We start from the raw sequence: 23,399 nt of genomic DNA, 5'->3' as shown, positions 1-23,399 counted from the left end.
GAACGCCGAATGCAGCCTGTTTATATATCTCTGTGTTTGAATACGCATCACGATGCGAGTTACTGTGGCCCTTCAGTGTGTCACAATAGCTATGTCCATCAATGACATGCTGGCAGCCTGTTTATATATCTCTGTGTTTGAATACGCATAACTATGCGAGTTACTTTGGCCCTTCAGTGTATCACAATGTCCATCAACGACATGCTGGCAGCCTGTTTATATATCTCTGTGTTTGAATACGCATGACTATGCGAGTTACTTTGGCCCTTCATTGTATCACAATAAGTATGTCCATCAACGACTTGCTGGCAGCCTGTTTATATATCTCTGTGTTTGAATACGCATGACTATGCGAGTTACTTTGGCCCTTCAGTGTATCACAATAAGTATGTCCATCAACGACATGCTGGCATCCTGTTTATATATCTCTGTGTTTGAATACGCATGACTATGCGAGTTACTTTGGCCCTTCAGTGTATCACAATAACTATGTCCATCAACGACATGCTGGCAGCCTGTTTATATATCTCTGTGTTTGAATACGCATGACTATGCGAGTTACTTTGGCCCTTCATTGTATCACAATAAGTATGTCCGTCAACGACATGCTGGCAGCCTGTTTATATATCTCTGTGTTTGAATACGCATTACTATGCGAGTTACTTTGGCCCTTCAGTGTATCACAATAAGTATGTCCATCTACGACATGCTAGCAGCCTGTTTATATATCTCTGTGTTTGAATACGCATGACTATGCGAGTTACTTTGGCCCTTCAGTGTATCACAATAAGTATGTCCATCAACGACATGCTGGCAGCCTGTTTATATATCTCTGTGTTTGAATACGCATTACTATGCGAGTTACTTTGGCCCTTCAGTGTATCACAATAAGTATGTCCATCAACGACATGCTGGCAGTCTGTTTATATATCTCTGTGTTTGAATACGCATGACTATGCGAGTTACTTTGGCCCTTCATTGTATCACAATAAGTATGTCCATCAACGACATGCAGGCAGCCTGTTTATATATCTCTGTGTTTGAATACGCATGACTATGCGAGTTACTTTGGCCCTACAGTGTATCACAATAAGTATGTCCATCTACGACATGCTGGCAACCTGTTTATATATATCTGTGTTTGAATACGCATTACTATGCGAGTTACTTTGGCCCTTCAGTGTATCACAATAAGTATGTCCATCAACGACATGCTGGCAGCCTGTTTATATGTCTCTGTGTTTGAATACGCATGACTATGCGAGTTACTTTGGCCCTTCAGTGTATCACAATAAGTATGTCCATCAACGACATGCTGGCAGCCTGTTTATATATCTCTGTGTTTGAATACGCATTACTATGCGAGTTACTTTGGCCCTTCAGTGTATCACAATAAGTATGTCCGTCAACGACATGCTGGCAGCCTTTTTATATATCTCTGTGTTTGAATACGCATTACTATGCGAGTTACTTTGGCCCTACAGTGTATCACAATAAGTATGTCCATCAACGACAAGCTGGCAGCCTGTTTATATATCTCTGTGTTTGAATACGCATGACTATGCGTGTTACTTTGGCCCTTCAGTGTATCACAATAAGTATGTCCATCAACGACATGCTGGCAGCCTGTTTATATATCTCTGTGTTTGAATACGCATGACTATGCGAGTTACTTTGGCCCTTCAGTGTATCGCAATAACTATGTCCATCAACGACATGCTGGGCACCTCACCATGAATTTGACGCAGTGCTTTGCACGAAAACTGGTCAGTGCGCATCGGCGACCGTACACAGAGCGCCGGCGCGCCTTGTGGCAGGCAGCACCAGGTCACGCCGGGAGCGCCCGGTTTGTTTTGAAGGGGCGACGCCTGTCGCAACGCGTCGCCTGTTGCCCCTGCGTTCCAAATATACTCGGCCCGTCGCGGCGCTGGGGCAAGGTGCAACACGGCAGGGAGGCAGTGCGTCGCGACGCAGAGCGGCGCCTCGCCGTCGGGACGCCGGCGCCGCCTCCTCCTCGCCCGTCTGGCTATTTCCGTCGCCTCCGCTGTGTACGTCTGTGTGTGAGCGACAAAGAAAAGGAACGGGAGGACGAAAGCCTATGTGTCCACACACACAAACACACAGTGGAAAGTGAGGCTCGGTTATTGACTAGTTGCGCCACCAGAGAGACTTTCAAGAAGCTAGCTCAGTGGAAGAAGCTAGCTCAGTGGACAAAACGTAACACTTACGACCCAAAAGATTATGACCATCTTCCTAACAGTTCGTTGGTCGGTGATATGTGAGTGAGCAGCTGGCAGCACGTAGATGTGTTCCGCCAGATCCTTATCATCAAAACTTGCTGGCCATCAACGTGAGCTCTTTATTATGCTTCTCAAACCACTGCAGTGAAATTCGGGCCTTTTGGCACGGGCAGTTATCGTACTGGAAGATACCAAAACTATCCGTGAAGACATCAGGCATGAATGTTCAAAATAGTCGTTGAAATGGCTCTGAGCACTATGGGACTTAACATCTGAGGTCATCAGTCCCCTAGAACTTAGAACTACTTAAACCTAAAGACATCACACACATCCATGATCAAGGCTAGAACCTGCGACCGTACCTGCGACCGTAGCGGTCACGCGGTTCCAGACTAAAGCACCTAGAACTGGCAAGCACGAAGGGATTCAGTTGAAATGGCTCTGAGCACTATGGGACTTAACATCTGAGGTCATCAGTCCCCTAGAACTTAGAACTACTTAAACCTAAAGACATCACACACATCCATGATCAAGGCTAGATTCGAACCTGCGACCGTAGCGGTCACGCGGTTCCAGACTAAAGCACCTAGAACTGGCAAGCACGAAGGGATTCAGTTGAAATGGCTCTGAGCACTATGGGACTTAACATCTGAGGTCATCAGTCCCCTAGAACTTAGAACTACTTAAACCTAAAGACATCACACACATCCATGATCAAGGCTAGATTCGAACCTGCGACCGTAGCGGTCACGCGGTTCCAGACTAAAGCACCTAGAACTGGCAAGCACGAAGGGATTCAGTTGAAATGGCTCTGAGCACTATGGGACTTAACATCTGAGGTCATCAGTCCCCTAGAACTTAGAACTACTTAAACCTAAAGACATCACACACATCCATGATCAAGGCTAGATTCGAACCTGCGACCGTAGCGGTCACGCGGTTCCAGACTAAAGCACCTAGAACTGGCAAGCACGAAGGGATTCAGTTGAAATGGCTCTGAGCACTATGGGACTTAATATCTGAGGTCATCAGTCCCCTAGAACTTAGAACTACTTAAACCTAAAGACATCACACACATCCATGATCAAGGCTAGATTCGAACCTGCGACCGTAGCGGTCACGCGGTTCCAGACTAAAGCACCTAGAACTGGCAAGCACGAAGGGATTCAGGTGGTCTGCAGTAGTGTTTTAGTCGGTGCGCAATCGATCTCAAAGATTGGCTTCCACGTTGTGGATGCATAGTGTCTCTGCCTGTTAGGAGGCAGGTGAATCGTGCCGTCGGTAGTTAGACTTGGTACGCGGAGAGTCTGTTGGCTCGCTCTGTGCCTTGGCTGAAGTGTTAGCCAGTCTTGAATGCTTTCGTGTTGAGCTGAAACCGTACCAGGCCCGTCGTGGTGTTGGATCTGTGCTGGGGCACGGTGAGCTCTGTGTCTATTGTCATTCTGAACTTTACATGGGGCTGACCGGTATAGCCGCAGAGTGAGGTGGCGTTTATGATCCTCAGTAAAAATAGTCTGCTTGGTTCAGTTTGCATAAATGGACGCACAAGCTTGATTATGTCTGCACGCTTGTTGAACACGCAAAGCTGATGGATTGCTGGGTCACAGAACCTATTTACGGATGTTGCAGCTCTGCATTAATGAAACGGTGAGCATCGACCATTTTGCATGTAGATGGTCCCTTGGTTTAGCCGTGGGATACCGGGTTGAAAGTCAGCTTTAACTGTACTGAGCTGTTACGAACTTGCTTTCGTGTAATGTCATTGCACGCTGTTGCGCTGCCTGCGTAGCTTTACTGGTTCTGAAAAGAATTATTGTACCTTTTGAAATGGTAAAGCAGCAGTGGCCAGCCGTGTGGAGGTTAGCTGTCTGTTATTAATTTAAAGCACATTATGAACTCATTTAATTCACAACTGTGTTTGCTCATGATATGTTTGAGAACAGAGCGACTAACAGTTAGTGTAGCTGTATAAAATTTTATATGTGAACCGTTAATTTTAATCACTGCACTCGCCGGCTTGGTTTAAACTTTCATTTGTTTTATAGATAATAATTTTTGGCTTGTGCTAATCCGTGCAAGTTTGGGAAATCTATGTGTTTCATGACGTGCAAGTGATGTTATTTATTTATTACAATGAAATGAACGCCCTTAGCTGCTTACTGTCGTTGAAGTACGTCAACGAGGACAGATGAAAATGTGTGCCCCGACCGGGACTCGAACCCGGGATATCCTGCTTACATGGCAGACGCTCTATCCATCTGAGCCACCGAGGACACAGAGGATAGCTCGACTGCAGGGATTTATCTCTGGCACGCCTCCCGCTAAACCCACATTCTCAACGTATTGTCCCGCACTACATTCGTAGTGCCGCCGCCCATTATACTCATTACTCGCAGCGCGTTGCTGATTCCCGTAAGAATTCGGGCAATGTTTGGGCATTCACACATGTCCGAAAGAACAGATATCATCTTAGTATATTATTTATTTATCCATTTGTTGGTTAAGTCATATATAGTCCGAACTAGGGTGGGTTTTCTTATAAAGAGCGTTTTGTATTAACTTGGTGCTTTATTGAAATATCTCACGTGTAGCAATTGTTTTGTTTCACGTGTGTTTCACAAATTTCTGTCTACAGTGTTCAAACCGCTGTCTAAATCTGATCTCAGGTGGTCGGTATTCGCCTTCAGTGAGTGGCTCCAGTAGGTTGCTCGCGCGAGTAGAATCATTTGTCGAGTGCAATTTTATTGGTTGCTTGGTTGATTTGCGGGAGGGGACCGGAGAACGAGGTTATCTGACACATCGGATAAGGGAAGAATGGGGAACGAAGTCGGCAGTGCCCTTTCAAAGAAATCACTCCGGCATTTGCGTGAAGCGATATAGGGAATACACGGAAAACCTTTGTCAGGATGGCCGGACCAAGGCTTGAACGGTCGTCCTACCGAATGTGAGTCCAGTGTGCTAACCAACTATCCACGTCGCTCGGTGCAATGTTGTAATGATTTAATTTTATGAGTTTCCTTTCCTAAATACGTTTTGGCATGTTTTGTGCAATAGATTTTTGAATTCGTTGGCTCCCTGTGCGTGAGCTGTACAAGCACCTTACGCTACCTAGCCTGATCCTTTCTTTATGTGGTCCTTTCCTGATTAATTCTGCGTATTTGTGTGTTTGCTCTTTGCATTAAGTAATTTCGTTGTCTTATCATTAACTGAATTAAGTAACTAGTTTCAGTAGAGAAATGTAATCAAAGCCAACGCCCTGACGCCGTGGTATCAGCGGTTCCCGTCAGATCACCGAAGTTAAGCGCTGTCGGGCTTGGCTAGTTCTTGGATGGGTGACCGTCCGATCCGGCGAGCGCTGTTGGCAAGAGGGGTATACACAGCCCTCGAGAGCAAAAATGCGTGGCAGCTGGTTGAGAAGTAGCGGCTCCGGTCTCGCAAACTGAAAACGGCCGGGAGACCGGTGTGCTGACCAATGCCCCTCCATATCCGCGTCCAGTGACGCTGGTCGGCTGAGGATGACACGGCGGTTGGTCAGCACCGTGAGGATTGTCCCAGACCTCTTCGAACGGAGTTTACATTTTGCTAGTATAGCTAATGTAATCAAAGCACAACGCCAGGCGATTCTAAGGCTTAAAGTAAATGGAGCACAGCTCATTATTCTCACAGCCCACAGAAGTTATGGTGCCTTCGATCAGTACCTGAAACCATAGGAGGCATAGGATTGGGGAAATGGGAAGTGCTGTTGGTTACACTACAGAACTTGAACTTCACCACTTAATAATAGAAACCAAAAATAGGACTACGCCTCGCAGTAACAGCGATTAACCCTGGCCAGTCACATCGGTTTGGTCTCGAAAAATTTTTGATTACATTGAATTAAATACAACAATCTTTAATGTTTCAACCAGTACCCGAGTGTAGTATCTCATACACATTGCATTAGAATAACAAACTAAAGCATACACATAATATCAAGGTTAAATAATACAGGAAAGACGATAGATTGAGTGCTAATGGCCAAGACTAAAACTCGAAATATTAAGACAAATTCTTTAAAATGAAATTACTAATAGGGGAGCCGCGCGCGATTAGCCGAGCGGTCTAGGGCACTGCAGTCATGGACTGTGCGCCTGGACCCGGCGGAGGTTAGAGTCCTCCCTCGGGCATGGGTGTGTGTGTGTCCTTAGGATAATTTAGGTTAAGTAGTGTGTAAACTTAGGGCCTGATGACATTAGCAGTTAAGTCCCATAAGATATCACACACATTTGAACATTTTGAACTAACAGGGGAGTGTGTCAATAATCTAAAAGCAATACATGTATTCAATACGGTCCTTTATTAAATGGTAAAGCAATGCTGTGGCACATCTGAGGAAAACATTACTTTTGTAATCACTAGTTTGTGCACATCGTACCACAAATTTGTTTTTAAATAATGCAACTCAGTCATTAATTTGTTTTCTTTTACAGAACGTAAGATTAGCCCAGGATTCTTCGTCTGCTATGTCAATTACATGACATCATAATTAACGTCCAGTCTGCTACTGGCGACATAAGTAGTGGTCATAAACGCGAACAGTAAATATTTTTACGTAGTATTCCTGATCAGACTAAATCTAACATCTCAGCTGGCATTATTTGAAACGAACATTGGAACAGTATGCAGTATCAACACTGCATTAAATATCTGGAATACCTCGAATGTGCGCCTTGTCATTCAGCGATAACCAGGACACACCTCTTACACTCTTAAAGCTAGTGTTTCAATAAATGCTGAAAATACATTAATTGCAAACTATTATTTCAACAGGAACTATATTATGAACAAGAATTGTCTAAATTATTCTCATTTCCATCCAGTAACTTTAAAAAGACCGAAAGAAAAAAAATATATATTCACACAAAATTTGACACAAAAGCACCAATGGGTGTACATTAGTTCAATTAAGACACACCAAATTGTTCGCTTACTCCGACGCACCTTGCGCTCTAAAACTTGTATAGTCGCAGGGAAGTCTATATCGGAAGACCCGTGGCATGTACATAAGCCAAATTGAGTCACATGGTAGTCTTTAAGTCTCAATAATACAAGGGGCGTTCAATTAGTAATGCGACACGTTTCTTTTCTCAGCCAGTTTCGTGTGAATAATTAAGGAATTTGTTTTGGGGCATCGTGGAATATTCCTGCTTCAGCACATACCGTTTCATGACGTCCCTATAGGTGGCTTCAGAAGGGCTTCCATAACGGAAGTGCTTTCCAAGCAGAGAGCTGTCGCTGAACTTCTTTTGGTGGAAAACCAGAGCAACGCAGATATTTACAGGCGCTTGCACAGTGTCAACGGAGACCTGGCAGGGAATAAAAGCACGATGAGCCGTTGGGCAAGGCGTCTGTCAACATCGCAACAAGGTCGCACAAACAACTGCGGCGCGCGGGCCGGCCGCATACAGGTGTGACGCCTGCAATGTTGGAACGTGCGGACACACTCATTCGAGATGATCTACGGATCACAATCAAACACCACGCTGCTCAGCGGCACGTCTCTACTCGTGGTGTTGATACAATCGTCCAACAATTAGGGTACATAAAGATGTGTGCTCCTGGGCTCATCACCACCCAACTGAAGTTCATAAAGAGCAAAGGAGGAGCATCTGTGTGGAATTTCTTTCGCATTACAAGGCTGGCCCTGACAACGAAAGCATTTAGTCTATGCTTAACAATGTTCCACCTTTCAATTTCGTCAGAAACAATTACTTTAGCACATCTGTTCATCGCTGTAGATGCATGTTCTAAATGATTAATTTTCATGTACCTATGTACTTAGGACGGGAAAACTTCATCAGCAAGATAGTTCTTATTGAACATAATATGCAAGGAAGTTTTCATTATTTTGTACTTCATTTTGTAAAAATGCCAAGCCACTCTTTTCATTGCTCGACTAGGCAAATTGCATTTAAAATAACTCCACTCCATGACTACCGCAATGATGGCCGCCACCTGTGCTACTTACTGATTATTTTATTGAAGCCTTAGCTTTCAGTCAGTTAAATTTTAACGCCCCACCTTGTGAGCCTTTTCTCATTTATGGCTCCACAGGGCGCTCACACCTGCTTGGCAGTCTAGCTGCCAACATGACAGTGCGTCATCACAGTGTTTTAAACAGACCACATTTGTTTTCATGGGTTGTCATCGTTAAAGTTAATTTTCCGGTTTGGCATTGCTTCTGGCTTCGTTGCTTCATATTGATAAAAAATTTTTTAGCTGTTTCTTTATTCTTACTGCCGAGTCACTTGCCAAGAGTGCAATGGCCTAGCTATTATAAGGGTGTAATTTGAACTCGAGAGCTTTTTCTGCTCACTGAATACGTCTATTTGCTTTTGCTACTAGGCTACATAATGAAGCATTGATAGTGGATATCTGGTTGCTGAAACTTCGTGACTGATTAAAAATGTGTACCGGGCCGAGACTCGAACTCGGGAGTCTTGCTTTTCACACGCAAGTGCTCTACCAACTGAGGTATTCAAGCACGACTGATGACTCGTCCTGGCAGCTTTAATTCCGTCAGTACCTCGTCTCCTACCAGAAGCTGTCCTGCAGGTCTGGTTGTTACCTCCCTGCTGTATGGCACCCTTAATTATGTTCGACGCCTCGGTTACGATTAGCATGAATTTTTATCGGTAAACTCAGTTTTAGTGCAATATTTCATGAGCTGAAATTTATACCCCTCCTGAAACACAAATGAGGCCACGTGCTCCCCAGTCCAATTTGTTTATGTGTTCCTCTTGTTGTTTCTGCTCTATTCATATGCCGGCCATGGTGGCCGAGCGGTTCTAGGCGCTACAGTCTGGAACCGCGCGACCGCTACGGTCGCAGGTTCGAATCCTGCCTCGGGCATGGATGTGTGTGTTATCCTTAGGTTAGTTAGGTTTAAATAGTTCTATGTTCTAGGGGACTGATGACCTTAGAAGTTAAGTTCCATAGTGCTCAGGGCCATTTGAACCACTTTTTCCTATTCATATATTATTGCTTTTAATAGCAATTTATACTTACATTAGTTTGTAATTTCCCCAGATCGTCTGATGATACCTAGAACAATTTAAACGCGCCACGTGTGAAGATTAAATAAACCTATATTGTGCAACCGAGACTGTTTCTTTCTCTTATAACGATCCATGGCGGTTGCTGGGCCAGTGCCTCTGTGGTAGTCATGGAGTCGAGTGATTTTACAAATACAACTGTGTATGAACTACAATGGTCGACAGAGTAATTTATAGCAGCCTCGAATGAGCAACATGCTAATGTCCATCAAGCCCCATACTCCAGACATACATAGCAAGAAGAAAAATGCAAGCCTACAACTTACACCCGATGTTGATGAATCCACAGTGTACGAAACAGGTTGTAAAATGAGATTGACAGAAAGATGCGAGAGGAACAGACAAGTTTTACAGATGGACGACCTTGTATGGATCATATTTTTATCCTTAGCCAGTAGGTCAGACGGTGTATCTGAGGGTCACGAAGTATACGTAAGGTTCGTGTATTTAGAAAAAGCGTATGATTCTGCACCCATTAACGTGCCATCGTAAGTGACAGTCATAAGGAAGTATGGAATTTTCTTTACAGCATGCTGCTATCTACTTACTTCTATTTGCCAGTGATGGGTTATTATTACGACAAAGTAGAGAGGATGTCAAATATATGATAAACGAGTTGATAGAAGTATAGGAACGCAGCGGGCTTAGAACACATATGAGCAAAACAGAATATCTATAGTGGGAGTTGGAAGGGATATGGGGCTGCCGCAAGGAACTATTAAAGCTATAATGCAGTTTAAATGATTAGGGTGGACTATGCACTCGTTGGGAAGCTGGAGGAACAACTAAAATGCTAAATGGCGTTCCGTGCAGCGGGGCATTATCAAAAGGAACAAAAGAGAGGATTCCGCAAACAGCAGTGAAAAATGTACTGACACACGTCGCAGGAGCATGGACTCTGGGGGAGCGGTAGAGAAGTTGAGTACAGTTAGTGGAAATGAATGGAATAAGGAGGGCAGCCACGACATCCGAATAAGCGGAGAAGAAATGAGGAAATTATGGAGATCATTGATATGGAGCAACCTGTCGTTCAAAGGACTGAGAACAGAGCTCGTCAGTGGTATGGCCGTCTACGGCGAATAGAACAAGGACGATGGCCAAACCAGTCCTGAACAGGTCGCCGCCAAGAAAGAGGAAGTGTGGTGGGCTGAGATAAACACGGGGAGCTGCAGCAATTGAAATGATGAATGAAAGAGATCTCAAAGAAGAAGACCGCCATGATAGAGAAAGCTGGCGAAAGGGAATACATTGCGACTGCTGAAGAGTGGGCAACCCTTAAAACTATAAGCTGTAGCTATTTGGACGCCGTATTTGATACACCGCATCATGGCAGCGACAGGCTGACCGTCTGCTCCCGATGCTTATTGCTTCACAGAACTTTACAGAAGTACCCTGAGTGTTAGCAGGCAATGGCCAATCGCAGGGACTACTTTCTGCTCTGGAGGCTGAATGGCCGAAACGCCGGCATGTGAAAAGAATGTCGTGGAGCTGTGGGCAGCTCTCGAATTCTGGCTAGTTGAGCCCTCCGGGGCAGAAAGGCGAGGAGGAGTATTTTATAAGTTTGTAGTGGAGGGACAGTAAGACTGATTTCGTGAACGGAAGGTTCAGAAAGTGTTCTGGGATGCGATCCCTTTCCCACGCCTGGGGAAAGTGTTCGTCTATTGCCTGTTTTCTAGACTGGTACTGCTGTTTAACGTACACGAACTGTTGGACTGTTTAGTAAGGGGGCGCCTAACAAGAGTGTGGAGCTAGTGGCTTGTTGGAGGCGCTGTGTAACGAACCAAGCTGACTTGTCAAGGGTTATTGGGAGAAGAATAAACTGAGTTTTGCTCCAACAGAACTTTGATGTGTGGAGTGCTCGTGTACGTCGCGACCCTCTTTGATTTTACATTGCGTTCATGTGTTGTTTACAGAAGACATGGGAGAGACCGCTTCGTGATGGCACAGCACTGATTGCGGCGTGTGTTATATAACACAGTGGTCGATCTTGGCTGAATTTGGATGTACGCAGATGGCTTCAGGGCAGTGAGAAGTGGTATAGAAGAAGGGACTGTTTTAAGCCTGTCTCGTGAGTCTAAGCGAGCCTGGCGGCCCTTATTTGGCTTTACAGCGTAGGTGTAGCAACGCTTAGAAGTCATCCAGGCCCGCCAACACACTATTGGAAGAGAGTCTGCGATCGATGCGTCGTGTGATTCGTCTCGCGCACCACACGACGCAAAGTCTTCGCGGACTTTGGCCGCAGCAGGACCTTGCCAGATGCCACGGGCGCTCTGAGACGAGTATGAACACTTTACACGGTACAAACTCGACGGTCCCGCGTCCAAGGCGATCTAACTTGAGGGGGATGTCGTTGGACCTTCATGGAGAAATATGGGACTCGTCTGCTGCTGAGGCCCATGTTCAACAAAATGCGCTTAGTGTAGTTAACAAATTAGATTAACCTTGTCCATAGCTTGTGCCAGTAATCTAATTTAAGTATAAGGTGCTTTTACTATTATATAATAAAAGGACCCACTAATTAGATAAGGTGGTGGGTTACTGTGTATGACCATTGGTGTTTGTTGCTTTGAATTATTGTGTCATTATCATTGTTGACATTTGTATCATTATCTTTGTAGTATCAAATAAAGATTTTTTTATTATTATTATTTTTTAATGCGCTGACCTGTGTGTTCTGAAATGCTCGTTGTTGCCGCGCATCGTTCTGTAAAGGGCGGGTGTTCCTACACCTTGTCGCCTACACGTAGCTTAACTGTCTTACAAGCTAAACTAAACTCCGTTCGAACAGGCCTTGGAAGGCCCAAGGATGCCGAAAGGCCGCCGTGTCTTCCTCAGCCCAGAGGCGTCACTGGATGAGGACATGGAGGGGCACGTGGTCAGCACACCGCTCTCCGGGCCGTATGTCAGAGACCCGAGCCGCTACGTATCAGTCAAGTAGCTCCTCAGTTTGCCTCACAAGGGCTGAGTGCACCCCGCTTTCAAACAGCGCTCGGCATATCGGATGGTCAACTGTCTTACAATCACTTTCTGTAAATGGTCACGACAGTACCACAAGAACTGATGACTAGCTTCGCCATTACGAAGATGGTCGTTGCCAGGCACTGCCATAACAAACTGCCCTTTGTCAAAGTCGATTGTGCTTTTCTAACCGCGTCACGTAGAGTCTCGCTATGGGCGCAACACATGAAATCGGCTATCGACTCAAAGACATCCTGAATAGAACACCAGTATGAAATGGCAGTGGATCGGCCATGTTGCCATAAGAAATTAAGAGTCGATTGCTAAACGCGGTGCTGGAATGGAATCCAAGAGACAGGGAGAGACCACAAGCAAGACAGCCAGACCGATGGGTCAAGATGCGACGATATTATAGGAGAAGAACTCGTACCAGCCTTACAGTTTATAAAGCAATAGACAAAGTTACTATGAATATGGAGAACAATGTAGCTGCAAAGTCGTCCTTCATGGTCCATCAGTGGTGGAGTTCTGAACTTCACTATTAGCAACAGTGATATCCTGCAGCACGGTAACGGATGGGTAACCGTAGCTCTCGTCCGTGGACCTAAAGTAGATAAAGTTCCAGGGCTTGAAAGTTTTAACTGCCGGAACGTCATCGCTTGTCCGACATTTCACGTCGCAGAGGCCTACAATAGAGATATGCGTTTCCGTGGGTGAGAGGCCGTGGACGATGTATTAAACTGCTTCCCGACGTTTTGTCTCCAACTGCGGGAGACATCTTCCCAGGCAAAACGCCTACTGTCATTAAGACTTGAGGGGCCCTCGTCTTTGTAGAGTACACACCATACTTCACGTGATGCCGACTCTGTGACTGTCTCTGGATGCCGTCATCTATCTCGACCGAAAACAATTGATTGTCATTCAGCTGGCGCAAAGTCGACATCCATAGTTTATGTAACCTAAAACCTGAATGAGATTTTCACTCTGCAGCGGAGTGTGCGCCAAAATGAAACTTCCTGACAGATTAAAACTGTTGCCGAGCTGAGACTCGAACTCGGGACCTTTGCGTTTCGCGTGCAAGTGCTCTGCCAGGAAGTTTCATATCAGCGCACACTCCGCTGCAGAGTGAAAATCTCATTCTGCAAACATCCCCTAGGCTGTGGCTAAGCCATGTCTCCGCAATATCCTTTCTTTCAGGAGTGGTAGTTCTGCAAGGTTCGCAGGAGAGCTTCTGTAAAGTTTGGTAGGTAGGCGACGAGGTACTGACAGAAGGAAAGCTGTGAGGACGAGGCGTGAGTCGTGCTTGGGTAGCTCAGTTGGTAGAGCACTTGCCCGCTAAAGGCAAAGGTCCCGACTTCGAGTCTCGGTCCGGCACACAGTTTTAATCTGCCAGGAAGTTTCATATCAACCTAAAACCTTATTTTTTTTATTAACGTTATTACGGTGTTTATGAATCTATACATGCGTGAATAATGATGTGATGTCCTTACTAAAACGCTCGTCTCACTGAATTTTATGTCGTGGTTCTCATCTCGAGAAACATATTCCCACAAGGCGGATTTTCGGTATACGTCGATCACAGCCTCCCAGCCCGGAAGTTGGAAGTGAAGAGGACTGCTAATACCGCCGTAGATGACTGTACATTAATGATGAACAGTCTGTAGACAGTAATAAACTGATTTATCGTTAATAACGTAACAATTCTAGTGAGAGCACCGGTTTGAAAAAATTATGATAATTGTGGAGGTGTCGTTGTGTAGTAAGGAAGAGCCTTAGGAAGGAAGTAAAAACAGGGTAAAAGATATACCGATACAGTTATGAGACGCTCGCAACGACGTCTGTATTTGTATTGCTGCAGGTAGCGTTCCTGCCCAACGCAAGGGAAAAAGTGTGGTCCCAGTATTGAGGCTTGCGGTACACCACAGGCGGGAGCCAACCGCCGTAACGATACGTACCGGGCGACTGGTCGTGGGTGCGCGGCGTGTGGTAATTATGTTGCGTGCCGTGCCCTGAGCCGGCCCGTCCAATTAGGGCAGCGCTGTCGTTCCGTGAGGAGCAGAGAAACATTCCCACGTCTGAGCGCCGTCCCCGCTGGAGATCTTCCCTTCCGGCGCCACCGCTGCGGGCTTTAAATAGAGGAACGGCGTCCGCCGTGTCTTGTGTCGGACCGGGAGACAGACGTCCGCGGCGGCAGTGGGAAATATTTCGGGGCGGCCCGGACCACAAAAAGAGCGCCGACCATGTGCGTCGGGCGCCAGCCGTTAATGACCTCTGCCGAGGAGACGCCCGCGCATCGGCTGCAGTGTCGGCTTACTCCGGAGATCTGCTCTCCGACCCATCGTCTCGCCATCTCCATCTCCGACTGCGTTGGATCGCAGCACCGTGTGTTTAGCATTACCTCCGCACTGTGGCCCATGCAAGCAAAACGCGACCGACCGACCGCCTGTAAGGTGTCAGGCAAATCCACACCTTCCATGAAAACCCTGACATGATAGCAAATCCGGCTGTATGTCACGTAGCTCCAGATAAATCCTGACATTAAATTAACCAAAGTAATACGATCAACGAGTGAGCAAATGGAATACCACAGACTAACACAAGAACGCCTAAATGCATGTCATACCTTCCCACCGTGAAACAGACGCAGTGCCGAGGGGAGAAACGAGACTATAAGCCGAGAGCAGAACCGTGTTAAGCTAGAAGGCCATACGATAAGGGACGGATACCCACATCTCCAGCCGACCGCCAAGACCACCCCCCAGCCCATGTAAAAAGATATAGCCCTCCAGAAGAACAGTATAGATCTTACGACAACAATAAAAGGGTCACACCAGCTGAAAATTTTAGCGTGAGACTATACACGTCTCTGTTACGTTGCAAACATTAAGAACATTGCCCCACCACGAAAAGTATAACGTTTGTCATTGGATAGACAGAAATTTTGTAGGCGGAGCTTAAGGTTAACATTGAGACCATGACTGGTCAGTTGAAAACACAGCCAGATCGCTTTTCTAAAACCAACTTCAGTAAATTGTAGTAAGGAGAAATTAGAAAGAGTTGCTTCCGAGACGGCGCGGTGAGTGGAGCTGCGCCTCCCGCCGCCCCCTGACGCTGCCTAACCAACAACAAGGTAATGAACGCACGCAATGCCGGATTAAACGCACATAAAGCTCCACTCAGAACTGCAGAAGTCTCATCTGTTACACCCCCTTTTTGCGTAATACTAGTGTCGATCGTCAATTAAAACTCATGGTGTTCACATTTGCCACTTGAAGTAAAAATCTGAAACGCGATGATTTTTCTGTTATATAGTTATTGAGAAGCCACATCAGCCACTGTAATTTACAAGTTAAGTAAGTTATTAAAGATAATTGAGGGTCACTGTAGACCATTTCGATAGTTTTCTCTTTTATGAAACTTAACTTAAACCTAGATTATAGATGTGATATGGCATAGGTCATCCTTAGATCGATTGTAGAACTTGGAAACCAATTCAGAGAATATTTGTTCACATTTTTGTTGAACGTAGTTGGTTTTTATCATCCTGTATTAAATATTTCCTTTCATCAATTGCGCAATTTATAAACAATGTTTTGTAAATAGAGTAGAAATTCCAATGGTAAACTTAACTGCCTTTTCGACGTTATTTTACCAGATAAACAAAAACAGGAAAGCCCTGAACCCCTTCCATTAAATTTAGTTAGTATTAAGATTCTTTTACAGAGAGTGCAGTGGAGCTGACGCTGAAATAATTTAGTATTTGATTATATCGTCGCTAGTCTCACTGAACTCTTCTGAACTCTACATGTCATGTGTGGTCTGGCGTCTCCTTACCAGCATCAGGTCTCAGGTTCAAACTAGTCTATTCCTACTCTCGGAGAGTCGCTGCGCGGAAGGGGTAGGTAGACACGACTTAGAACAAACAGACACCACGCAGAATGTTAGACGCCATGTCATCCTCTGCAGGGGGCAGGGTTAGCATACAGCTCTTTACGTAGATACACACCTTGGAACTGCTACTTCTCACTCGGTAACTACTTAAATTGCATCACAGGTTTGTGTGCAACCCAATTGAGTTCTCACAGTGCAGTGAATCGAACTCGGGTGCCCTGCACAGCAGCCAGACTTGTTGATCAATCAGATATGGAAACTGATAAGGTATAATAGGTCTGGGAAATATAGCCACCACGGGCAAGCCTCTCAATGAAGGCTGATCAACAAAGACTGAGATTTTCGTCCTCTGGCTTCCGTGGTAGTTTTCTATCTGTACCACAAATATCCGAGAAGGGAGGATTTGATGCATAGTGTCCAAAGGCAGCAACACTCGCTTATTGTTAGGTAGACAGAAATGCTCTGTTTCGTAGACGCTCTTCGTATTTCGCATACCAACCGAAGAAGGTGATGCGACAGGTGTTCTTCATCTACTACATCTACATCTACATTTATACTCCGCAAGTGGCGGAGGGCACTTTTCGTGCCACTGTCATCACCGCCCTTCCCTGTTCCAGTCGCGTATGGTTCGCGGGAAGAACGACTGCCGGAAAGCCTTCGTGCGCTCTCGAATCTCCCTAATTTTACATTCGTGATCTCCTCGGGAGGTATAAGTGGGGGGAAGCAATATATTCGATACCTCATCCAAAAACGCACCCTCGAAACCTTGACAGCAAACTACACCGCGATGCAGAGCGCCTCTCTTGCAGAGTCTGCCACTGGAGTTTGCTAAACATCTCCGTAACGCTATCACGCTTACCAAATAACCCTGTGACGAAACGCGCCGCTCTACTTTGGATCTTCTCTATCTCCTCTGTCAACCCGACCTGGTACGGATCCCACACTGTTGATCAGAACTCAGGTATAGGTCGAACAAGTGTTTTGTAAGCCACCTCCTTCCTTGATGGACTACATTTTCTAAGGACTCTACCAATGAATCTCAATCTGGCACCCGCCTTACCAACAATTAATTTTATATGATCATTCCACTTCAAATCGTTCCACACACATACTCTCAGATATTTTGCAGAAGTAACTGCTATCATATAATCATACAATAAACGATCCTTCTTTCTATGCATTCGCAATACACTACATTTGTCTATGTTAAGTGTCAGTTGCCACTTCCTGCATCAAGTGCCTATCCGCTGCAGATCTTCCTGCATTTCGCTGCAATTTTCTAATGCTACAACTTCTATGTATACTACAGTATCATCCGTGAAAAGCTTCATGTTCGTTTTAACCATACAACCGCCTTACGAAAGAGCTGCAGCAAGCGTTCTGCGTCGTGCAACAGCGTCCAAGGACTTTAAAGATGGCTGACTTTTCTGTGATAAGAGAGGTGGGCCTGGTATTGCGGCTCCTGCTGTGACAGAAGTCAGCAGCACAGTTGTTGTGGTTGACCATGAGGCGCGGCGGATATTACGTAACCTCAGTGATGTGCTGATAACTTCACGTGGCAGTTTAAGATTATGCACGATAATCTCGGTATGTGCATTGGGTGCCGCGTCTGTCGACTCCCTAACAAAAGGCTGTGCGAATGAAGACAACGAATGAGGTACTGCGTGTCTTTGGTGATGGGGGGGACGCTCTTCTGAAATCGATTATAACCGGCGATGAGCGATGGCTGCGTCATTATGGTCGGGAAGGAAAAGGAGCCAGGACAGTGTGGAAATCGCCAGCTTCTCCAGGGAAAGTGATCGTGACACTTTTTTTTTTTACTGTCAAGGAATGATTTACTAGGTATGTTCCCCTTCACATTACTGCTACAGCATCATGCAACACGCCAGTATTGGCTAAACTGAGGAAACAAATTGCAAAGAAGTAACAGAACTTTTTCGGACTCGGTGGCGACTTCATCATGACAATGTCCGGCCTCACGTCGCAAATCAAGTAATGCAACTTCTGGTTCGCTTCAAAATTACCAGTGTACCGCATCGACGATAAATCCTCAATTCTGCGCAATGTGATTTTTTTTATACCGTCACTAGAAACAAATATTTTAAGTATTCGATTCCAGAACTCTGAAGCGGTGCTCAAAGACCTGGTAAAGAATGGCCTGCACCATGTGTTCGAGAACTTTCAGAGATGCTGTAAAAATCACATTAAAGTAGGAGAGGAATATTTAGAAAAAAAGGATCGTGTAAACATTGAACTGATCTAATAAACATCTGTGAAAAAAAAATCTGTCTCAGTCTTCACTGCTCAGCCTTCGTGTTTATCAAAAATGGTTCAAATGGCTCCAAGCACTGTGGGACTTAAATTCTCAGGTTATCAGTCCCCTAGAACTACTTAAACCTAGCTAAACTAAGGACATCACACACATCCAAGCCCGAGGCAGGATTCGAACCTGCGACCGTAGCGGTCTCCCGGTTCCAGACTGATGCACCTAGAACCGCTCGGCCACTACCGCCGGCCCTCGTATTTAGCACAGAGCACCGAAGCATGCGGTAGGACTGCATGTCCTCGAAAAATATCACGTCTGTCCTTACTTTAGTATTTCGTGTTGTGTCGAAATTTCAGACGCCGTCTCTGGTTCTCGTCATCTCAACTAAGGTTTTAGGACAATCTAATGCTTTTGTCATAATCTGCACCTCACGATAACAGCGACAATGTCGCGGTCATCTTGTAATTCCAACCTCGATAGTTTCTGGTTGACTCCTGCAAAGGAGATAACAACAACCAGGCACTTTTTATAATGCTGTTAACTTATCTAAACAGCGCCTTCACCGGTTTGAAACGACAGCTTCATATTCATACCGCTTCTTCACGATAAGGTACAGTTTATATTGGCTTTCACTCTTTGTTTTCCCAAATGGTGAAATTTGCTTCGAGTGCTGCTGCGGTACGAGCAAAAAAAAATATCTATTTAACTGTAACTGTACCTCGCAACGATTTCATACAAGTAAACAAATTATTAAAGTGAAGGCTTTTTGCTTACTTACGTTGCAGAATTCGCACCATTACTTTCCAGTGCTGACTGCTTGTGTTCATGTAGCGGCGATAACTATATTATGCACTTTCTTTATGTACATATATACACGTAATCTAAGGCACCACTCACACTCTCAGAAAATTAACCACATGGAAGTATGTATACAAAGATGGTGATATCATAACCGTAAAAATGCCAGACTTTCAGTCACAGGGATATTTCGATATAATACACACATGAAAAAGTTTTGCATCACCTCGGTTCCGAGAATTCCGGAACCTGTACAGATAATTGGAAGAGAGATCAACATAAACATCATTTCCACCCCTTTTATTGCTCATGAAAACCACACATTGCACCTAGTGCTCTCTATCGTAGCCGGCAGGGCCTCCTCCACATCTCGGATAAGACCCCCCGGCAAGCAGACAGAGTGAACACTGGCCTTCTTACCCGACCTTCCCGCTATTTCTCCATCACCCGCCTAACGTTGGAGCTCCCAATAACTAATAACACCCCCCCCCCCCCCCCCGCCCTCCCCCGCGTGCCTGATCGCACCTTGCTCAAGGAGCAGCCACATGTCCACTCAACGGCAGAGCGGGTGATGCCACACGGCCAGCCTCCACATTGACCCTCCGCCTCGTGTGCCGCGAAGGCCGCTGAACCCGCAACTACCCTTGGGGAGAGGGTGGTCCAACCGCGCCCGGTACCCGCGAAGATGTCTCGATAGCAGGGACAGTGGGTGAAGCATGTAACACCTGGGGTGTACCATGCGAACCAAGAGACTCCCCCACTGGCGCTACACTCCGAGGCAACAGCTTGAAGACGGCTGACCGCAGCCATCAAAACGTTCAGCTGTTGGCGAACAGTGGCCAGCTCCTTCTGCGTCCGTACACAGCAGTCACACATCCTACCCATCCTGAGAAATCAACAATTTACTGTAGAGAGTTTAGTAATCAACTTTTAACTAGATTGCTAATTCACTAAAGGCGAGTGATAGATGACTAAACTGTGGTTGCTAGACACTTTTTGTTGGAAACAATGAAAATAAGCAATACCTGTCTCTGGACTGTATTCAAAACAAACTCGAAATCTATGGAACACTACTACTAGTACTAGAAAAATTAAAGCTTCCTAAAAGCAAAAACACACGGAAAAAGAAGTGACAAGTAAGAAAAACACAGTTAATGCTTAAATTTACGTAGCTTGCTGCACAGCAGATGTGAAGCAGACGGCAGTTACGACAACACTTACTAACTACATCGTGCCATCGCATTGTGCCCTCGCATGATGCCGATGCAAGACCCTTGTTCATCCCTATCCGGAGTACCACAGGGAAATGTGATAGGACCTTTGCTGATCTAGGAGAAAGCGTCGGATGTCTGTACCAAATAAGCAAGCCAGAAGATAGAAAGAATTTGCAGAATGACCTGCAGAGAATTGATGATTGGTGCAGGCTCTGGCAGTTGACCCTGAACGTAAATAAATGTGAGATATTGCGCATACAGAAACCAGGTGGCAGTTATAAGAGTCGAGGGACATGACATGAAAGGGAAGCAGTGGTTGGGAAGGGAGTGAGAAAGGGCTGTAGCCTATCCCCGATGTTATTCAATCTGTATATTGAGCAAGCAGTGAAGGAAACAACAGAAAAATTCGGAGTAGGTATTAAAATCTATGGAGAAGTAATAAAAACTTGGAGGTTTGCCGCTGACATTGTAGTTCTGTCAGAGATAGCAGCTGAACGGAATGGATAATGCCTTGAAAGGAGGATATAAGATGAACATCAACAGAAGCAAAACGAGGATAATGGAATGTAGTCGAATTAAGTTGGGTGATGCTGAGGGAATTGGATTAGGAAATGAGACACTTAAAGTAGTAAAGTAGTTTTGCTATTTGGGGAGCAAAATAACTGATGATGGTCGAAGTGGAGAGGATGTGTAGTGCAGATTGGAAATATCAAGGAAACCGTTTCTGAAGAAGAGAAATTTGTTAACATCGAATATATATTTAAGTGTCAGGAAGTCATTTCTGAAAGAATTTGTATGTGTGGATGTGAAACATGGACGATAAATAGTTTGGACAAGAAGAGAATAGAAGCTTTCTAAATGTGGTGCTACAGAAGAATGCTGAAGCTTAGATGGGTAGATCACATAACTAATCAGGAGGTATTGAATAGAATTGGGGAGAAGAGAAGCTTGTGGCTCAACTTGACTAGAAGAAGGAATTGCTTGGGATGACATGTTCTGAACATCAATTTAGTATTGGAGGGCAGCGTGGAGGGTAAAAATCGTAGAGGGAGACCAAGAGATAAATACACAAAGCAGATTCAAAAGGATGTAGGTTGCAGTAGGTACTTGGAGATAAAGAAGCTTGCACAGGATAGAGGAGCATGGAGAGCTGCATCAAACCAGTCTCACGACTGAAGACCACTACAACAACATTACGCATACGTAGGAAAAGAAATTCACTACTGTACAGCTACACTATTGATAAGAAGCAGCTGGAGACTGCGTCTGCCGTAAAATATCTTGGAGTGGCTATCGAAAGCGACCTTAAGTGGAATGACCATGTAAAACAAATTGTGGGAAAAGCAGACACCAGACTCAGATTCATGGGAAGAATCTTAACGAAATGTAACTCATCCACGAAAGAAGTGGCTTATAAGACGCTTGCTCGACCGATTCTTGAGTATTGTTCATCTGCCTGGGAAGCCTATCAGGTAGTACTGATACAGGAGAAGATCCAACGAAGAGCGGTGTGTTTCGTCACGTGATCGTTCGGTCGGCGAGAGAGCGTTACGGAGATGCTAAAGAAACTCCACTGGCAGGGGTTACAAGAGAGGCGTTGTGCATTACGCAAATATTTACTATTGAAATTTCGGGACAGCACGTTTTAGGAGCAGTCAGACAATATATTTCTTCCCCTACATACAGCTCGCGTATTGACCAGGAGGAGAAAATTCGAGGAATTAGAGCCAGTACAGAGACTTAAAGACAGTCTTTCTACCCGCGCACTATTCCCGAGTGGAACATGATTGGAGGGATCAGATAGTGGCACCGAAAGTACCCTCCACCACAAGCTATTACGAGGCTTGCGGAGTATGAAGTAGATATCGATTGCATAATTACACCAAGATATTAATATTTTTCGTCTTTTTATCTGTCAGAAGCGAAAGAACAGTTACAGAATGGTAGACCTGGACAGAAAGGGTGGGGGGGGGGGGGGGGGGGTAGAGAGGATGGACAGCGAGAGTGAGAGGTGGAGAGGGGCAGAGAGGGGTGGAGGAGCAGAAGATGGACTAACAGAATTGGAATAAATACACACCTAGGCGATACCGGCTTCTCAACTAATGTTGATATTCCATCACATCCCCTCCATTTCAGTAATTAACCAAACGATTCGTAAGCTTGCTACATTTTATTCTTCAGCCCTCTTTACGTAGGAGTGAATGGAAGGGAAAACAAGCGAAAGCGCATTCGCAGACAGTTTTCCAGTGTTCGTTACATTCACCTACGTCTGTAAACAAGCACCTACACTGAACACGATAGAATGAGTACGGCTTATGGATGCTGCGTTATTGTCTTCTCGGGTTAATAAACGACACACCGCACTAAATGCAATGGAGAGCCACGACACAAAACTTCTGTATTTTGAGAAGATTATTTTGCATGTCGACCCCACTGTTTATGAATAAATAAGAAAAATGGTGTAGGAAAGCAATAATTTTGTTTTTAAGTTCGTTCGTAGGCTTGAAAATCGTGGAGACTGTGAACATTGAATTGCAGCCCTAGCTTTCCTGTACATTAGACCGGATCTTTGCTGATACATTGCTTACCCTTTTCTGTGGTTCAAAAAAATGGTTCAAATGGCTCGGAGCACCATGGGACCTAACATCTTAGGTCATCAGTCCCCTAGAACTTAGAGCTACTTAAACCTAACTAACCTAAGGACATCACACAATACCCAGCCATCTAGAGGCAGAGAAAATCCCTGATCCCGCCGGGAATCGAACCCGGGAACCCGGGCGTGGGAAGCGACAACGCTACCGCACGACCACGAGATGCGGGCTCTTTTCTGTGGCTTCTCAATTTAACTAAGGAGTCCATTTATAAAAGTAACGTTAATTATCGACGTCATATTTTACCTGTAGAGAGTCTAGCACGTACACTCTAGTTATTAGCAAAC

The 23,399-nt window shown here is 45.2% G+C and overlaps 1 non-coding gene across 1 annotated transcript; it reads right to left on the bottom strand.

Annotated features, from left to right (window-relative positions):
* Positions 1-4,439: 4,439 nt before the first annotated feature.
* Trnat-ugu (transfer RNA threonine (anticodon UGU)) lies at positions 4,440-4,513 on the bottom strand. The gene has a single exon. It is a non-coding gene; the product is annotated as a tRNA-Thr (tRNA).
* Positions 4,514-23,399: the final 18,886 nt, after the last annotated feature.

Source organism: Schistocerca gregaria, chromosome 9, assembly GCF_023897955.1.
Source record: "Schistocerca gregaria isolate iqSchGreg1 chromosome 9, iqSchGreg1.2, whole genome shotgun sequence".
Taxonomy (NCBI): domain Eukaryota; kingdom Metazoa; phylum Arthropoda; class Insecta; order Orthoptera; family Acrididae; genus Schistocerca; species Schistocerca gregaria.
Note: the sequence above shows the minus strand (reverse complement) of the source record. Positions and strands in the feature narration are given on the sequence as shown.